Here is an 18,097-nt window from a genome sequence, read left to right on the forward strand (position 1 = left end):
TCTGCTTCTGAATGACAACGGAATAATTGGCTCACGTTGAAAGCCTTGAATGGGCAATGGCAGCTCTGGCTGTGATTTTCAGAGTTTCTGGTTGATCTGCCCCCCCATCTGACTTGAAAATCGTTCTGTTGTCTGAACCATCCTCATGAAGCAGCACAAAGCTCTGCAGTGTCATTTGTGTGAACAAAAGTCAGGTAGGATGATGGCCTTTTTGGGGTGCTGGTAGTTACAGAAAAGGCACCTGGTATCTCCCTTTCACTCACGAAGGATGTATATGAACTTCTCGGAGGGGTCAGTTCTCTCCAGGATGTCTCATACGTCTGATAGGTCAAATGCTTTGATCAAGTACAGGAAACACAAGTAAAATCTGCTGGGGTTCCTGGTTGTTCTTAGTTATGAAAAGGAGACTATGGTGCCCACTGTTTGCTGACCCATCCCAAAGCTGCCCTGATGTTCCAATTAGATGCCTGAATGCCTAGCAAATCAGCAAATCTTCTGAGTGTGCACTGTGCTGGTGTCTTCTGCCCATGGTGAAACATGGGTTAAGGTATAATGACTGTGATCAGGGCTGATGGACTCTGTACTGCTGGCCTGGGCTTGGGAAAATTGTGTTATCTGTGTTCTCAACCTGTTCATCAGTCTCTCTACTCTTCAGACTCTCCATATACCCACCAACAGGGTATTCGTAAAATAGGATGAACAGTGTTTCTTATCCTCTTATCAACCTTCAGAGGTTTTCTGCACCAACCAAGTAAAGAGCTCCTTACTGGAGCATTCAGTGCCCTTTACAGTCAAGTTCCAACTTGCCTGTCTAATGTCTCTGTATCATTTTACTCATTGACCTCTGTATCTGTCAGCCCAGGATGCCATACTGAATACCACAGACTGGGTGGCTTAAAAAACAGAGATTAATTTTCTCCCAGTTCTGGAGGCTGGAAGTCCAAGATCAAGGGGCTATCAGGGCTGGTTTCTGGTGAGGCCTCTCCTCCTGGCTTGCAGGTGGCCACCTTCTCACCGTGTCCTCATGTGGCCTTTCCTCTGTGCAAGCACACTCCTGGTGCCAGTTCTTCTTCTTCTAAGGACACCAGTCATATTGGTGTCCTTACGACCTCATTTAACCTCAGTTACCTCCTTAAAGATCCAGTCTCCAAATACAATCACATTGGGGGTTGGGGCTTCAACATATGAATGGTGGGTGAGGCACAATTCAGTCCATAACAACCTCTAAACACATTGTGACTTCTCATATTTCTGTGGTTTTTTCACCTGCCGATCCCTAATGGTACTATCCTGTTCCTTATTTCCTATCTACTGAACTTTTACTTACTCTGCCCAGTTTAAACGTACCTTTGAGGAGGCCATAGAAAGCAGTGGTTACCAGCTGGGGAGACAGATCTTAGTGTGAACCCTAGCCCACCATCTCTAGTCATGAGACTTTGAACAGGTTACCTACTTCTTACTTTATAAAATGGAAAGAACATAATTTTCCTTAGAGGGCTGTTCTGATTGTTAAAAGTCATAATGCTGGTAAAGTTGCTCATCCCAGTGTGGGCACACAGTAAGCCTCTAAGAGAACTATTTTGGTAATTTTATAGAACCTTAATAAAATTCACCATCTGTAAAGATAGATTCTATTTCTGTCAGAATACGGGATTGATTTATTTATTTAGGCTATGCCACGTAGCTTTCGGGATCATAGTTCCCTGACGAAGGATTGAACCTGGGCCATGGCAGTGAGAGCACCAAGTCCTAACCACTGGACCCCCAGGGAACTCCAGAACACTGGATTTAAAGAGGAATCTTTACATATACGTGTCTGATACTAGATTATGAAACTCCCTAACAGTGAAGAGCTATGTCTGACTCATCTTTCTCTCTATATACCTTAGGCCATGCATATTATATAACAGAGGTTTCATGACAACAGCTCCAAAGAGTTTGCAGTTGGTAAGTCAGTTCTGAACATTCCAGCAGACATTTAGCACCGAAAGCATCGCTTTTTCTTTGAATATCTATTCAGTTCTTTGCTTTCAGAGTCATGAAGACAAGAATCTGTTGAAGAATTCCTTCTGCATTCTCCCTCCTTTTGCATAGGGAGAAGACAGGTCTGTTCAGGGCAGCTCCAGTGTCTAAGAACAGAAGCCACTGGTAGCTATGGTCAGCCTGACACAAAAGGACAGCTTAACTTAATGTGACCTCTGTAAAAACTAAGAAACAAGGTGCCCTTTCAGGACAAGTTTTCTCTACTCAGCATCTGGTTGCTTATTTTACCATCCAGTGTTAGGAAGGGGAGAGAAAGAGGTGCTTTGAGATTGATTTTTCTTGTCTTGCTCACTGAAACTGACTCTGTGAGGCAGTGGAAGTTCTCAAGAAGATTGAGGGATGTGGGTTAGATATCTGATCGCTTGGAAGACAGAGATTCAATTAACTCTCACCTCAACACACACTAGTGCCCTTTTTCTTGCAGAGTGGAAGTGTCCATGTTCAGCTGTGTGAGTCAAGGGTGGACGTTCATGTCCCCCATAGGGACTATGTCGTGTGAGTTGGAGGGGTTCAGTAGCCCACTCTATGGTTCCCATGGGGCTCAGAGCTCACAGATATGAGCTAGTAGGGACCACAGACAGACTCTCTGATCTAAGAGAGAACCTCAGTCTCTGTGCTGATGGGGACACTTTTCTAGGACTGACAATGTTATAGGGAAGAGGGGAGAACTACGATGAAGGGAGATTGACAAGAGTTTAGAATAAAAGGTAGTGACAACTGCTGTCCTTAATGACTTGAGGCAAGGAACAGGAAAGGATAGGAGTGACTCAGAGATGGCAGCTGGGGCCAGTGAGAGAATGCTGAAATCTACAACAGAAATAGGACATGAGGAAGGGAACTAGTTCTGTAGAAGAAGAGGTTTTTGATTCTAGATGCGTTAAGTTGAGATGACTGAAATGCCTGAACAAAACTTCTAGTAGTGGAACAGTCCTTTAAACATGGAGCTCAGGAGAGAAGTTAGGGGATACAGATTTTTCGAATTATTCGCATAGAAGCCATAGTTAAAGCTCTGAAAGTGATGGGATTCTTGAGAGTAGAAAGGCTAGAGGGAAGAACCAGGTCTTGAGAAACAATCCATCAAAAGGATGAAGGAGTCCACAAAGGACCGAGCAAATGTGAGGTTGGAGTAAGATTGAGCCCCGAGAGATTTAGGGAAGCAAGGGAGAGATTTGCTGGAGAGATGAGGTTGCAAACTAAAAGTCAATTGCTGCAGAGAAGGTAAGAATGGGAAGTCCTATCGGGCTATTGTGGTAGACATTAGGTGGTCATGAGTAAGCTTTAAATCGACCAACAGGAGATAACAGAAGAGACTTGCTATGAGCTGAGTCGTGTACTCCAGAAATTCATGTGTTGAAGTCCTAACCCCTAGGACCTCAGAATGTGACTGTATTTAGAGATAGGACCTTTAAAGAGGCAATTAAGTTAAAATGAGACTATTAGTGTGGGCTGTAATCCCAATATGACTGGTGTCCTTATAACAAGAGGACATTTGGATACAGACACATACAGAGAGAAGCCCATGTGAAGACACAGGAAGACCACGACCATCTGCAAGTCAAGTAGAGAGGCGTCAGAAGAAACCAACCCTGCCAACACCTTGACCTTGGACTTCCAGCCTCCAGAATTGTGAGAAAGTAAATTTCTATTGTTTAAGCCACCCAGACCCTGGTACTTTATTATGGCAGTCCTGGAAAACGAATACAAGACCAAATATAGTTTACCCATTACTCTTTTCTCTGGATCCAAAGAAAATCAGAATATCAGCAGCATGGAGGATGATCTAGTGAATGAGGACACAATCCCTCTCAGGGCCAGCAATCAATGTAGGGGTCTGTAAGATCTTAAGTAGTTTTCAGTTTTTCTAAATATTAGAATCACCTGGGGAATAAAATGAATTAGAAAATCTTGATTCCCGGGCATCACGTCAGATTCTTAAAGAATTTGGAAGGGAGATCCAGGCATCCATACCTTTTAAAGCCCCTCAGTGATTCCAATGTGCAGTCAAGATTGAACCAATGACCTCATTAGATATGCATCCCCCACAGGCCAGGGAAACAGACTGCATGTCTGAAAGTCCCCTCAGGCAGTGAAGGCCTAGCCATGCTGGGAAGTCCACAAGGCCTGGGAACTCTAGGAGACACAGACTTAATGATCACTGCATTTGGAAGGCCCATGGCATGGGTAGGACTTTTAGGTGATACAAGACACACTCCTTTTTGTCCCCCAGAATGTAATGAATCCTTAAGAAGTTGTCAGGAGGAAAAGGTGACAGGTGTGGATTGAGCAATAAAGATATTAATTAATCTTTACTCCAGTAGCTTCTAAGAGAATCAATAATTGGTGGAAAAGAAAGAGAACCAATGCTTAGTAAGATAGTTTGTGTCTTCACATTCAAGGCCAATTCCCATTTAACAAACTAGGAATTGACATGCCCGTGTTGTGGAAGAGGAAGCTGAAAGGCTCTGCAGGATTAGATAATTTTCCTAAAGACACATGTCTGGTAGAGATGGATTTTGAATCCAAGTCTGTCTGACTAAAAAAATTCATGATATTGACATCATATCATGCTTCCTTCCCAGTTAGGGGGAGTGGGCCAGGATGGGAAGTGTGGTAGACTTGCACTGTGTCAACTTAGTTAAGCAGGAATTAAATTTCCCAGAATTCCTTCCCCTGCATAGTTCCACATAAGTGTGGACCACACGAGGTATTTGTGCAAGGTTCACAAGGTGGAGGTAAAGTAGTAGCTCTCTATTCTTTTTCTGCTTTGAGAGGCATAGCTGTACCCAAGGCCCTGTGTGGTTCTCTCTCTAGTACCTCACTTTGCTGGTGCAGCTCAGCTCCTACCAGATCTTCTCCTTCAGCTCTTTGACCCCTGGGCCTCGTTCATGTCTAGCTTAGTGATGAAGGGTGCTGACTTCTCCTGCAGGGCAACCTCATCATCAAAGTGGGCGGCTTGCAATTCTCAGCGATTAATGCAGGTCTCAGCTCATTCTCATAGGTACCACTCATTCATGCAGGTTCCAGAGTGTCCTTGCTTCTCCTAAATGCCTGCTCTGTGGACTTCAGGCTGCCACATCAGACACAGAAGGCTCTTTAACCAGTCCATCTTCAACCCAACCATAGACTGCTTGACAGTTCCCAAAATTGTGTAATGCCAAATCCCTACAGTAATATTCTTTATTCTATATATTGCCTAGTGGTTCTGTTTCTTTAACTGAGACCCGATGACGCAGGAAGCATGGTGCCCAAAGCTTTTTAAGTGCACTATACTGAGAAATCTTGTTCTTAGATATCTCTCACTTGGGCAACTTGTCAGAGGTACTGCCACATGCTCTCAAATCAGACAGTAGTTTGGGGCCACAAGGGTAGAAATTATGTGTCAGATCAGTGGCTTGTGGCTTATGGCCCAGGGATAGCCAACCAGTGACAAAAAGTGTCTCTGCCTCACTGCACTGGGTCCTGGGCCTTTGTCAGCCTCACAGGCATAGTTCCCAGATGCTCTGGGTCAGAGAGAGGTCGAAGGATGGTCCTTCTCCAAAAGGGGCTGAAATGTTACACGGGGTAACATCCTCATGATAAAACTGATACAAGTTTGCGGGAGAGACTCTCTCTTTAGGCCTGGCAGTGAAGCTCCGCCATGTCCTCCATGTCATTCTGAATCCCAGGAGCCCTGATGGTTATGGCAGAGTGAGAATCTGGAGATGACAGAGATAAAGGAGCTGTTAGAAAAGGCCTCGCTGCTTCCACAAATACCCTGTCCTATCTCTCCACCTACTCAAGGGGGCTAGAGTAGGCAAATCGTCCATTCCTAATATACAGCATCCCCACAGTCCTGACCTTACATTCAGAGGAATCACCCCTAGAGCTCTTATGAGCAATTTTGGGCAGCATTTTTCTGTGCAACCCTCCTGATCTTGGATTTCCATAAATTCCACATGGCGATCTTCCCAGGGCCTTTCAGTACCTTTTCACCATCACCACAAATAATAGCAGTATCACCAAGGAGGTAGCAAGGTATCTCATAGGCTCTGCCATGTAAAGTAGCTAAATGTGGACTTCCCTGGTGGTCCAGTGGTTGACTCTGCACTCCCAATACAGGGGCCTTGTGTTTGATCCCTGGTCGAGGAACTAAGATACTGCATGCTGCACGGCGTGGCCTGAAAAAAGAAAAAAGTAGCTAAATGTGTTCTATAGAACTGGTCTCTGGGTCATCCTTGAAAAGTTCTCATGATCCCTCTGGGGACAATGACCCTAGTTTGGGAATTGCTCGTTGAGATGAGTGAACGCAAATGTACTTCTCATAGAGACATTTACCCAGCCCCTAAAAATACGGTCATGGCTATTCCCAGCTGCACAGAATCACTCCCCTTCACAACAGTTCACTCTCTGGAAGTACTGAGGGCTCCTCCCCAGGAATTCTCTCTGCCTGCTGTGCACCAGGAGAATGTGGCACTCTTTTTCACTGAGAAGACAAAAACAAGCTTCTCTCAATAACTTACCCCTGCTCTGGGGAAGGGGCTGGGCTGGGACTCAATGATCACTCTAGATTCAGAGCTCACTGGGTGAGTGCAAGATGTCACAGGTTGGGTTTCCAGAGAAGCAGACCTTGACATGGAAATTAGCATGTAGGAAATTTATCAGGGAGTGATCTCAGTATCAAAAATTGCCAGAGGAAGCAAGCTTGTATAGAGGGAGAAGCTGAAGCTGGGCTTTGAAGCAGTCTCCACAAAGGTCTCAGCCAACCCCCATAGATAGCGTGGGCTGGGATGTTCTCTCAAAGTGGTTCTGAGTTGGAGTAAAGGGGCCCTGCTTCTATATCCCAGTGATGATCAACCACTGGATGCATTACTGTGGGAAAGGAAAGTGATCTTGAATAAAGTGACCAAGCACTTTCCCAAAAGGGCCGATGACTGCAGGCTATCTGCCAGTGGAAATCCTAGCACCTGGGGGAATAAGTCCTCCATTCCTGACAGAGGATCTGGGCGGTGTATCACAGCATCCAGTACACAAAATCAGAGTCGATCTTAAACATATATCTGTGGAGATGGGCAGAATTCTTACTTCCTTGCTTAGGAACATATGGCCTCCTGAAACAAGAACTCATTTCAGGAATTCTGATTTCCCTAGGAGGGTCAGAGTAGGCAGCTACAGTGACATCATTCGGCATGTGCCTGGGGGCTTATCGGGTAGATCTGGGGGAGGACACTGGACAGCATTAACCCTCATTTGAAGGACACCCCAAAGACCATAAATCCCTCTCTCTTCTCATGTTTCCACACTTATCTCAAGCCCAAGTGTTTCAAGTGTGGCCATGACCCCATCTTCTCTCTGCTCCAGTCTATACTGTCTCTCTCTCTTCTGTAATATTCTAGGTTTGTGAGTGGTGGCTCCCAATTTTTTTCCAGCTTAGTGTCAGAAGAGATCACTCCGCATACCCCTACAACCTCTGTGGTCAGCTGATGGCACCCCATCCCCATAATTACTGTAAATACTTTGTGGTTTGACTGATTGGAAGGAGCAAGGTTACAGGGATGCAGAGGAATTATAAATCTTGAGATTACTGTAATATCATGATAACTTCCCCAGTTTTATGCACCGATGAGAAATAGAGGAGACCAGGATGGCTGACTGGACCTATCTGCTTTCAAGCAGAGCCCCATTTCCAAGATCAAAACTGAAAAAGAAGAAACAAATACAGTCCCCCTTTTCTCAGCCCCAGTCTGGCAGACTGGTCCCTCTGACACTGCTTATATGAGCCTGGGATTACTGACTCTCTTCCCATACCCGGTGACCTTTGCATTCTCTCCCAGTCATCACTACACCAGAGGCTTTTTTCCCTCTATCCTCAGAATGTGAAGCTCCTGGGGTTTGCTTCAGCCTTTTGCCAGAGCTCTGCCCTTTTTCCAGGAGCTGGTGTAAAGTTGGGTTACTCATATCTGGAAGAATCTGGTGCTTGAACTCCTCCATAGACTACTAGTATCTGAATATATATATATATATATATATATATATCTGAATCATTTTGCTGTACACCTGAAACTAATGTAACACTGCAAATTAAGTACACTTCAATTAAAAAAAGGTTTAAAAAATGGGCAAGTGTTATTTCATAGAAAAGGAAACCCAGAAGGCTAACACACATGTGATAATTAGAAAAATGGAAACAAAAATGCCAGTGAGATCTCTCTTTATGCCCACTGGGTTGGCAAAATTGAAGCACTAACTAATGCCAAGTGTTACTTGGGATGTCAGGTTAGGGGATGGTCATGCACTGATAGAGGCAGTAGCAATTTGGGGGACCACTTGGCAGTACTTGTTGCATTAATCCCACTCCTGGATATATATTCAGAGAAATTCTCACACAGGTCCTTGGTGGGACATGAAAAAGGAAGTTTGTCAGTGTTTGCAGTAGTGACAAGTTGGGGATAATCTAGGTGTCCATCACTGGGGGATTAGATAAGGAAAGTGTGGTGAAATAATGTGCAGAAGTTAGGAGCAATGAACTAGATGTACACACAGCAACATGAATGGATCAAAAAATAGCATCAAGTGAAAAACAGAGCAATACCATAGGTAAATTAAAAATTTAGGCTCACCAAAAATAATATTCAACACATGTAAGTGAAGGAAACACATCAAACATATTAGAATGATTGGAGGCCAAGGAATGAGAATAGCAACTAAAGATACAAGGCCGTAAATAAAGAAAACTAGAGAAAATAGGTATGGGCCCACAGTGGGAGTGAGCATGAGCTGAGGAGTGTGATTAACTAGGCACCAGAGGTGACAAAATAGAGACCAAGGAAAACAAAACACACAAAAAAATGAAGGAAGTAATAAGAAGAGAAAATATAGAATAAAAAAGCAAACTGTTAATAAAATAAATGTTGTATTCAGTACAAAACCAAAAAACTGTACGTTACATTAACACAACACTGTAAATCAATTATACTTGGATAAAATAAATGAAAAGCCAAAAAAAAACCCTATATGCTACATATAAGAGACATATCTAAAGGAAAGTTGCTCAGAAAGTTAGAAGTGAAAGATTGGACAAAGACATATGAAGGCAAAAAGCACTGGATGAGAGTGGAAAAGGCTAAAATATAGGAGAAAGCTCTAAGCCTCATAAATCTTTGGAATTAAATATCATGCCATCAAAATACTTGACACATGGACTGCAGGAAATGGAAGGAGAAATAAACTTAATCACAATGACAAAAAAAAAATGATGCCTGTAGACCCACAGCAGATCAAGTAGATAAAAAATAAGGGTGCATATGATTCAAATGATATATGATTAATAAGAAGTGACTAATGAATATATATTGAACTCCTGATTCTGGTAACAGAGAATTCACTTTCTTTTAAGTACTCATAGATCATCTACCAAAATTGACCATATTTTAGGTCACAAAGAAAACCTTTAAAAATTATAAAAGCAATCAAATTATTTTAAAAATCACAAAATTAAGGGAAAAATCCTTTCATCAGGCAATTAAAAAAATCCCTTTTAAATAACTTTCAAGGTCAAAGAAGAAAATAAAACTGATATTACAGACTTGAAAATAATTATAATCAAAACACTACCTATCAAAACTTAAGGGATATGATTAAAACTGGTTTTTAAACAATTGGAAAGAGTACCAACAAGGAAAAATGAAAATAAATGAACTAAGCATTGAAATTAAGAAGAGGAAAATATCAACAAAACAATTAAGATAAAAGCAAACATTACTGAATAAAACAAATAGAAAAACCCCAACAGAATATGTGAATAAGATCAAAAGATTTTCTATGAAAAATAGATACACCACTGAATAGACTGATCAAGAAAGAGGGGACAATGAGTAAATATACAACTTTTGAAAACCTACATTAAATGGATGACTTTCTAAAAAAATGTAAATTACCTTTTTTTTTTTTTGCAAGTAGAGGCAGTTAAATAAACAGAACAATAATCATGAAAAACAATGAGAACATTGTTAGGAGCCACACGTACAAACATAACAATCCAGATGGTTTCACACACTAATATTTGTCTTCAAGGAAAAGATAAATTTAGTAGTATTTAAAATTTTTTTGAGCAATCACAGAGAAAGAAAACTTCCAAAATAATAAGAAACCTTAATATGTATAAAATGGAAAACTGATAAGAACCTGCTGTATAAAAAAACAAAACAAATAAACAAAAAAAGAAACAACACAGCATTGATCAAAGCTTTTCAAAGAAAGCATAAAAAGCTACAGAGAAATCCTCATTATGAATATCTATGCAAAAGTTTTACATAAGATATCAATACTATCAAATTGGATTCCGTAGGATATTAATATATGTCATAGCCAGGTAAGATTGCGATAATTATTCATTATCAGGAAAACTGTTAATGAAGGAATATATATTTTCAGTTTTCTTCTTCCCATATCCACTAAGATTCAAAACTTAGGTATAAATTTCTAAAAGAAAACACCCACTCAAATATTTTTTGAGACTTAGACACTACTGAAGTTTTGGGGGGCTCCCAGGGTAGGTTACATCATGGAGCACGTGGCTTTTTCCTTTTCTTCAGTTTGCACACCCAAACCCAATCAAGATGCTCAGCAGAACAAAAGACCTTATGAGTCAACATTCTCCTGAGGGGAGCGATCAAGATGGTTGAGTAGTAGGACATGAAGCTCACCTCCTCCCACAAATACATCAAAAATACATCTAATGATACATGTCGAATGATTCTCACAGAATATCTACTGAATGCTGGCAGAAGACCTCAGACTTCCAAAAGGGCGAGATTTCCACGTAACTGGGTAGGACAAGATTCTCCTGAGAGGTCAGTTTTTGTGAAAACACACACACACACACACACACACACACACACACACATGCACACATATGTATAAAATATAAAAGCAAATATACTCATTCATATATATTTATATATTCACAGAACATTTTAGAATTATCAGAATATTAACAGCAGTTACTTCTGAGTATTAAAATTTTGACTAATTTTCATTTTCTTTTTTGTATATTATTCTTTTTATAATATGCTTTATATTTATAATTTAAGAAAATATTTTAAAATGAAATTATTTAGGACCTAGTTTCTTCCCAAGTCACTTGGAAACAAAATTAAATACTGTACCCACATTTTCTTTTCTTTTCTTTCTTTCTTTATTTTAAAAATTTCTTTCTTTATTTTTAATTTTTGGCTGCATTGGGTCTTTGTTGCTGCATGTGGGCTTTCTCTAGTTGCGGCAAGCGGTGTCTACTCTTCGTTGCAGTGCATGGGCTTCTCATTGTGGTGGCTTCTCTTGTTGTGGAGCACAGGTTCTAGGCACACAGGCTTCAGTAGTTGCGGTGCGCGGGGTTTAGTAGTTGTGGCTTGCGGGCTGTAGAGTGCAGGCTCAGTAGTGTGGCTTGCGGGCTCTAGAGCGCAGGCTCAGTAGTTGTGGTGCATGAACTTAGGTGCTCCGTGGCATGTGGGATCTTCCCGGACCAGGGCTTGAACCCGTGTCCCCTGCATTGGCAGGCGGATTCTTAACCACTGCGCCACCAAGAAAGTCCCCATATTTTCTTTTATTCTGTCTGTTTTATATGTCCACATGTCTACCATCAGATGTAGGGCCCATCTCAATTAATTCCTTGCTTGTTTCACCTCAGGAGCTGCTACATCTGCCCAAGAAAGTAGTATTGGGATCCCCAGACAGTTCTGGAAGAGACTGGAAAAGCCAGGGCTGGGGCCAAGGTGTCAGTATGGAGGGAGAATTTCTTCAAGCTTGGCTTCTTTGGGAGCTGGATTTTGACCCAGATGCAGGCACAGTTGAAACTTTGGCTCAGAAGAGCAATTTAGAGTCCTGTTGAGGGGAGCCACAATGGAGCCGCAGGTAAAGCATTAAGGTCTGTCCAGAACTGTTGGACCAACCAGGCCTGGGAGGCCAAAAAGGAGAGAATCTGAGGCCTACTCAGTCTCCAGTCTCTAGTCTCCCTATCTTCAAAAAGAACTAGGCCAGAATGCTGTAGAGAAAAGGGAAAATTGTGGTAAGAAGAGGGAGATCTGAAAAGGGATTTTCCAGACAAATTCACGGTGTTTCCCTGGAGAGGTGAAGCCCAGTATAAGGAATAAGGCCAAACCTGAGCCCCAGACCTGTCCCTCTCATGGAGACCATCCCAAATCAGTAAGCTGGCCCTGGGGCTTCTTCCTGGACTTTGCTCTTTCCAAAAGGTCTTTATGAGTGATGAGCGTTCAATCTTGTCCCAGCTCTGTCAGGAAGCTGGGCCAGGTATTATCCCACTTTTCTGACAGAGGTAATGAGCTTCAGAGAAGTTTGCTGCTTCTATGGCTGGTAAGTGGATGAAGCAGGCAGGTCTCAAGCTCTGCATAGCTGACTATAAATCCTGGATCCTTTCTGGTTTCCAAAGCTGATTCATTTCCCTGAATGAGCCACAGGCCTTTAGATGCTCCTAAAACTGGGCATGGGTTCAATAGTTCTAAAGACCCTTCTTTTCACCACCTCTCAAGGGCTGCTTCTGCACGCCTGGCCCAGGGGACTGGGGTGCTCCGCCAGAGATAGGGTCCGTGGCTGGGCCTGAGGGAGCAGTCCCACTGGCTTCTGCTCTAGTCACAAGTGTTATAGAGGCTTTGGGGTCTGCAGTGGGCTTTCTTTATTTTACTTCCACCCTCAGTTTGTGGCCTGGTTTCCTTGACGGACCCAGAGTCTTTCCAATGTCCTTCCCATCCCCCACCCCCTGTCCCATCAGGATCTTGAGAGAGAAGGAGCATCTGGATCTTCCCCACCCTGTGCTCCTTCTATTCTGGGATTCATTTTGATGAGTAGAGTTATTTAGGGGAGAGAACGCAGAAGAGCTGCTGGGATTATAGAACAATATAAGCAGTGTGACCTGGATTAAAATCACTCAAACTGTGTAATTCTATGGTTTCATAATTATTTTCCTGGTATTATGGCCAAAGTCATGGCTGTGAAAATGCCAACATCTTATCTTTTGAGGTGGCAGATACAGGGTAATAATAGCATGCATAAGAGAGTCCTTTATAATTCTGGACTACCTAATATGAACTAACAGTGTTGTCCTGACCACATGCTAGTGTAGAATGGGTTAGTGGTTCTAAAGGCGGCAGGGGCAATGGTGACTATCAAGGTGGATTGGAGGCAGCATAGAGAAGGGCCTTGGAGGGGGATAAGCCAGTTCCCATGCCCCAGGCCCTGCCATCACCCACCTTCACACACTGCGCCTGTATCTTCATCGTGCCCACAGTCAAAGGTCTCCACCTGTTCACATTCAGCCAGGGCCTCTTCTGTCCCATTGCACAGGGCTACCTGAATAAATACAGGTCGGTCCTCTTCTGCCACTGGCAGATACAACATGCCTGCAGGTGTGTGTCTGGCTGCTCCACAGCCCAGCTCCCGGCACACCACAGCCACATCCTTCATGTCCCAGCCGTCATGACACACAGTGCCCCAGGGACCTTCCTTTTCCACCTCCACCCGCCCATTGCAGTGGTGGGCACCATTCACCAAGCGGATTTTAGGTGGATGTTCTGCAAACAGAAGGGGTCAGAGCACACTCAGAAATGTCCTCTTGGGCTTCCCTGGTGGCGCAGTGGTTAAGAATCCACCTGCCAATGCAGAGGACATGGGTTCAAGCCCTGGTTCGGGAAGATCCCACATGCCATGGAGCAACTAAGCCTGGGCGCCACAACTACTGAGCCCGCGTGCCACAACTGCTGAAGCCTGCGCACCTAGAGCCCGTGCTCCGCAACAAGAGAAGCCACTGCAATGAGAAGCCCGTGCACTGCAACTAGAGAAAGCCCTCACGAAGCAATGAAGACCCAACGCAGCCAAAAATAAAAAATAAATTAATTAATTAAAAAAGAAAAGAAAAGAAATAAAAGAAATGTCCTCTTAGGGCAGTTCCCAGTGTTAAGCGAGGTTGTTTGATAGTGGTGGTGATATGTGGTGTGGGGGTAGGGGGCTTGCTGAGTTGGGAACCACAGAGCTTTGCTCTATCCCATGCTATTACCATCTCCTAAGAGCATCTCACCCCACCTAAGGCCCTCACTCAAAGACACCTAGGAAAAGTTTTTGCTTTCTGAAAACAAAGGAATATGGGCACATAGAGACTTATGGTTTGATTCTTATGAGCTCAGAAAGATCTTAGAAAAAGAGGAGGTTAGAACTAGATCTTTCCCAGAAATGGACACCGAGGCTTAGAATAGGGAAAGGTCTAGAATACGTCAGTTGAGTTACTCAGTTTCCTTTTGCTCCACTCTGTTACTGACTTCACCAATCACAGGCTCATATTCTCTGCAGAGGGAAAAGGGTGAACACATCACACAGACTGGTCAATCCCTAATCTCTGCCTATTTTTTTTTTTTCTTTTTTTTCGGTACGCGGTCCTCTCACTGTTGTGGCCTCTCCCGTTGCGGAGCACAGGCTCTGGACGCGCAGGCTCAGTGGCCATGGCTCACGGGCCCAGCTGCTCCGCGGCATGTGGGATCTTCCCGGACCGGGGCACGAACCCGTGTCCCCTGCATCGGCAGGTGGACTCTCAACCACTGCGCCACCAGGGAAGCCCTCTGCTTATTTATTTGGTTTTTGTTTTTTAAACTGGAATAATGTGTAAAGAGACTCTTTTCTCTGGGATATCTAGCAGAAAGGAGGGATATAAGCCTGGAGATGTCAGTGGCCAGCTTTGCCTGCCTGAGAGTTAAGCTAATGGAGAAATGCAGAGGAAAGAGGGAAGGCAAAGACAGAATGCTCGGCCAGTCGCACATTAGCCATGTCCATACCTGACCCCTCCCACCAACTTCATTTCTTTTTTTATTTTGGACCAAGCCCTTTTGTATGGGATATCTGTCATTAACAACCAAAATGTCACATCTTACACAGTCAATTACCAAGTTCTTGGCAAAGCCTCTGTAAAAAGCTAAATTTAAAAGAATTATAGGTAATAATGTGAATATGATTCTCAAAAATTAATAGATTAAAAAGAGCAAACATATGTAAGACTCTATAGAAACTGAATAGATCAAGCAGCTAGCTTAATTTAATAAAAAAATAAATACTGAACTTGGTATATCCTAAACATAAAATTCACATTCTTTTCAAATTCCATTTACAGTATTTAGAAAACTGTTGACTGTGTGTTAGGTCATAAAGAAATTCTCAGTAAATCCCCACTGTAAAAATTATGCAGACCATATTCTTTGATAAAATTTAATACAAGGATAATAAAAAAATCTATAATGAAAAGTTTTAAAAAAGAAATCTATAAGAAATTAATAAAATAGAAGATAAAAATGTATTCATAAGAAATGGTTGTCTCAAGTTATAAAATAAATATGTGAAACATATTTCACATGCTTTGGAAATTAGACAAATAAAAATATTATACATCAAAACTTATAGGATGAGATAAAATGGTACTGAGAAGAAACCATGCAGTTTTTAATGCACTTATTAGGAAACAAAGATAAAAAATGAATAAGACATTAAAGAACCACATAAAATAAACTTAAAAAGGAAGAAAGATATACTGAAGATAAAGGAGAAATAAGTGAATTAGAAAACCAAAAACCAAATAGATTTGAATTAAAAAAAAACATATCTAGGGCTTCCCTGGTGGCACAGTGGTTGAGAGTCCGCCTGCCGATGCAGGGGACACGGGTTCGTGCCCTGGTCCGGGAAGATCCCACATGCCGCGGAGCGGCTGGGCCCGTGAGCCATGGCCGCTGAGCCTGCGCGTCCGGAGCCTGTTGCTCCGCAACGGGAGAGGCCACAACAGTGAGAGGCCCGCGTACCGCAAAAAACAAAAACAAAAACAAAAAAAACCCTGGCTCTTTAAAAAGAGGAATAAAGACAAACCTCTGGCAAATATGATTAAGAAAGGGGTCACACAAACCAGAAATGAGAAGAGAGCATAATCACATCTATAAAGGAGGTCTGAAAATTCGATGAGAATACTATGTGTTAAGTTTGGGTAAAATCATCCAAATTATTTTAACAAAGGATAGAAAATTTGGAGAATAATAAAAAAGAGGATTTGACAATGGAGGTAAAGATCTAACAGGCTCAGAATGTTGTTTGGGCTAGTTCCAAAGACACCAAATAGCAGATAATTCCAATATGGTTTTAAGCTGCAGGGCACAGAAAATATGGAAAACCTCTGAAAACATTCTTATGAGGCTAACCTATCCTTGAAACCAAAACTAGTTCAAAAAATAAAACTCAGTTTTAAATAAAGATGCAAACATTTGAAATAAATATTAGTAAGTTGTATGTCACTGCTACCTATGATGATATAACAACTAAGAAGGGTTTATAGCAGGAATTCAATAATTGTTCCATATTAGGAAATCTATTAATGCACTTCTCCACAATAATAAATTAAAGGGAAAAAAATTATATAACCATCATATTAAAATAGTGGCAGGGAGCAAAGTTTTTCAATTTTGTAGCCCTAGCCTAAAGTTCTATTTTTGCACCTATTAGCTGTGTGACGGTGGGCAAGTTACTTATTCTAAATTTCATTTCCTCATTAGTAAAATGAGAGTTGTTAATGGAGATTAAATGAGATAATCCTAGTAAAGTTTTGAATCCTAGAATCTGGTTTGTACATGGGGTTTCTACTTTTTCCTTAAGTATTTACAAGGTTTGGTTGTAACTCCTTGCTTGCTGAGAGCTCTGAGCGTACACTTACCCCACTTCCAGTACTGCCTTGATCCTAGTACAGTACCTATTTCACACCTATCTGATGAGGTAAGTGACAGGGAAACAGGAAGGCCAGTGATGCTGTTGTTTAGACCAATGAGAAGGAGAGGCTGGAAGAGCTGACAGGCTCTCTAGGCTAGCTTCGATTCCCTGAGGGAGAGCAAAATCCATGGAAAGGATGCACAAGCCATGGTTTGGCATAATGGCAGCTAGTATTGTGGAAGGAGGCGTTGGACTTGTCCTTCCCGTGACGTTGGGCCCCCAGGCAATTGTCGGCTTCGCAGGCATAGTTCCCAGATGCCCTGTGGTCAGGGAGAGGTTGAAGCATGCTCCTCCTCCAAAAGGCACCGAGGTGCTTCCCAGGGTGACATTTTCATGATAAAACTGGCATAGGATGGGGGGAGATGCTCTCTTGTCCTCACAGCGAAGCTCCACCACGTCCCCAGTGAAGGCCTGGGCCCCAGAATTACTGAAAGTGAGGACAGGATGTGACACTGGAACTGATAAAGGCAGGACAGTCCATCAAAGAGGGTCTCTCGTGCCGGCACAGACTTATAACCCACTCCATCCCTACCCAAGTGTCCACACAGCATCCCACGAGCCCCGGGGATTCTTTCTCACTGTCGCACCTCCTGATCTAACAACACTGCAGAGACAGTTCCCGTAGAGCTTTGATAAGTTCTGAAGAGCGTGCCTCTGGCCGTGCCATGTAGCCTGCCTCCTGTCTCTCCTTGTCATCTCCTTTAGCTCTTCTGCCACTGTAGCCACTGCCGCCGCTGCCAACACCATAGCAGTAACAATCCTAGCATGTTCAGATGGCTTCTTAACCTCTTCACGGCCCTGTTCCGTATCATCCTTGAACATCCTCACTGCCACAGAAGGAAACTGACCCCAGCTGGGACTCTCTGGCTAATTAAGAGAGTGCTACTTACTTCTCATGGAGACGTTCACCGCCTCACTCTGGATGAGGCCGTAGCAATTGTCAGCTGTGCAGTAGTAGCCCCCTGCATGGCTCTTCCTGATAACAGGGATCTCCAGCTCTGCTCTCTGGGAACGCTGACTTTTCTGCCCCAGACTCTCCCTCGTGTCCTCTCTGTGCCAGGAGAACATGGTGTCCCCTGTGCCTTCAGCCACAGAGCAGACAAGGGCAAGTATCTTCTCTTCGACCGCCTGGTCCCCCTGAGGCTGGGTCTCCCGGAACACTCCAGTCATGGGGATTCCTGTGTAAACATAAGAGGGCAGGTGAGGGCCTGATGCAGAGGCTGTTACTACCTGCTGAGCGTTATGGCAGGTGGAGCTGGTAGAAGGTTTACCGCAAAAAAAA

General features: G+C 43.0%; 1 pseudogene; it reads right to left on the reverse strand.

Annotated features, from left to right (window-relative positions):
• Window positions 1-13,272: 13,272 nt before the first annotated feature.
• On the reverse strand, window positions 13,273-17,985 carry LOC103090926 (Fc receptor-like protein 2; annotated as a pseudogene).
• Window positions 17,986-18,097: the final 112 nt, after the last annotated feature.

This window comes from Lipotes vexillifer, unplaced genomic scaffold (assembly GCF_000442215.2).
Source record: "Lipotes vexillifer unplaced genomic scaffold, Lipotes_vexillifer_v1.1 scaffold238, whole genome shotgun sequence".
Classification (NCBI taxonomy): Eukaryota; Metazoa; Chordata; class Mammalia; order Artiodactyla; family Lipotidae; genus Lipotes; species Lipotes vexillifer.